Source organism: Eurytemora carolleeae, unplaced genomic scaffold, assembly GCF_000591075.1.
Source record: "Eurytemora carolleeae unplaced genomic scaffold, Eaff_2.0 scaffold64, whole genome shotgun sequence".
NCBI classification, from domain to species: Eukaryota; Metazoa; Arthropoda; class Copepoda; order Calanoida; family Temoridae; genus Eurytemora; species Eurytemora carolleeae.
Window position 1 is genome coordinate 364,485 of NW_019396205.1, and position 2,420 is coordinate 366,904.

The 2,420-nt window shown below is 32.5% G+C and overlaps 1 long non-coding RNA gene across 1 annotated transcript; it reads left to right on the top strand.

Moving 5' to 3' along the window:
- The first annotated feature begins 367 nt into the window (after nucleotides 1–367).
- LOC111698100 (uncharacterized) lies at nucleotides 368–2,138 on the top strand. The gene is made up of 2 exons (XR_002764472.1): nucleotides 368–536; nucleotides 2,008–2,138. It is a non-coding gene; the product is annotated as an uncharacterized LOC111698100 (long non-coding RNA).
- The last annotated feature ends 282 nt before the right edge of the window (nucleotides 2,139–2,420 follow it).

Consider the following 2,420-nt stretch of genomic DNA (forward strand, 5'->3'; position numbering starts at 1 on the left):
TAAAACTATATATGTTATAGAAATGGGTATCATGCGTGAAAAAAAGTTTTTGCTGTGATTTTTAATTTTTTCGATCACAATAAAAGTATTATCTATTTGATCCTAAACAAACTAGAAAAAATAAAAACCCCGGCAAAAACTTTTTCGCACTCAATAATACCCATTACAATGACATAAATAAATATAATTGTTTGAAATCCAATCGGATCAATCTAATTAAGAGTGTTATGTCTTCTATACTTAACACAAAGAAAACTAAAATCAATAAGCAAAAAGTACAAGACTTAAATGTTTAGTTAAAGGGCAATATGTACTTACTAAAGGACCAGATGCTTTTGTTTTTCCCTTTTGTTCATTAGATTCAATCTGATACTGTTAGTTGACAATTTAGTTTGAGAAACTCCACAACTGAAACTATCGAAATCCGCAAAAGGAATGTATCTAGTGTACTCTATACACAATTACAGTCTAGAGAGAAGACAGGAGTAAACAACGTTTCCTTCTCCAGGACAGGAAAAAATTCAAAACTATTACAGGTAAAACTTGAGTTTAACTGATTAGGACACGTATTAACGACGAATTATCAAACGGGGTCAAAAGATATGTCTAAGGATGGGCGGGGGTCCGCAGCAGCAGAAAGTATGAACAGCGGACTCTGAGAAAATAGAATCCGGAGGAGGGAGGAGGAGGGTTTATATTCTGCTTCCAGTCACGAGTAATTCTTCTCCGTTGAAGTAAGGTTCAAACCGTGTAGGAGATATCTCTTTCATTTTGTGAACTGTGAACACACTCAAGTGTACATCATGTGTTCTCATTTATAGACAAATCTTTACACGGTGTTCTCACAAAACCTTTTTATATTTATTGTGTTGAAAATGTTTTAGTCCAGATAATATAAAATAACACAGAATTGGTATTCCCTTGCATAATCAGCTGACGTAATATACTAATCACATGTGTTTGTACTTTGTAGTTGTATAGTATATATATATTGAATATCCAGCATGATAAATCCAACCTTGAACACTCAGTGTTTTCCCTTGAAATAGTTTCAATAGTTTGCATGATTAGAATACTTGAATATTATTCTGCTGCAGAGGAAACTTGAACCAGCTGCAACAACATAAATACGTTCCGGGTTTCAGACATTTTTAAACATTTCTTAATAAACTAAATTAAAAGATTATATTAATTATAATTCTTCTGATAACTGTTAAATCTAGATTAAACTAGATAATATTAAATACAGCACAGATTTCGTTACAGGCATCATACTTTTAGTTGTGAAACGACAGCCAAAGAACGAAGAATAGCTAGAACAAGCTTAGTTTTAGATCAGAAATGTTTTAAGGTTCTTTTCTTCTCAAGAAATAAAATTTACATTCCTTGATCTATTTTACCTAGATCCTAAGAATTCTTAAAGAGAAAGCCCGCGGGCTTTCTCTGTGTTTAATTCCCAGATTTGATATTATACTTAGTTACACAAGAGAATATTACCAAATGTTCAAAAACTAGAAAATGTTAGAATTGATCAGTAACCCTGCAGCATGCTTATGTAAGACGTCAATACTAAGCAAGAAATAGATTTTTCATTGAAAAAATAACTTAATGTCATTTACATGATTAAGAAAATTTGTCAATGCATCTTCTAATTTTAACTGCAAAACAATCTTGATCTAAGTGAGTGTTCGCTAAACTGAAAAAAGTAGATTTTTTATATTCCATATCTAAGAGATTATGAAATAAACCTTTTTCCCCCGGATCACAACATCCGGAGGGAAACAAAAGTATTATCAACATGAATTTATAATTTAGTTTCAGCTGTCAATAAGTTTTACAAACAGTTCTTTATTTTATAAAGAAACCAACTCATATGTGTAAAGGAATTGAGTTTTTGACACAAACTCTAATCTTCTAATTCCTACGTTGTACGACATCGGATTACAGAGATATAGGGATTAAAAAATCCGAGTTTGTGGCAAAATCTCATTTTCTTTAATATTTCAGGGACCCGCTGAAGATAGGAAAAATGCGGGTTGGAATGAAGAGTATCCTGGAACGAGGGAGATCACGAGGACGGGTTTCTCTCCCTCAGGTTGGAGTTAGTCTCCAACACTCAGCTACAGCAGGGATGTCAACTCAGACCAGGAAGAAGGAAATATCGTTCGATGATGCCAAGTAAGATTTAAAATACAGTTCTATCTATATTGTTTTGAATAAATTAAGAAAAAGTACTCACAATACCCCCATTAAAAACATATTATAACCAATATGACCCCTTTAAAATGTCTCTAAGAGTTTCTAGTTATTATTTTGACGGACAGTATCGATCATTTTTGAAAATCTTTAATCTTTAATCTTATTTGTGCAGTTTCTCATGTGAACACACTGGAACGTTTACCCTCATCATGCATCATTTG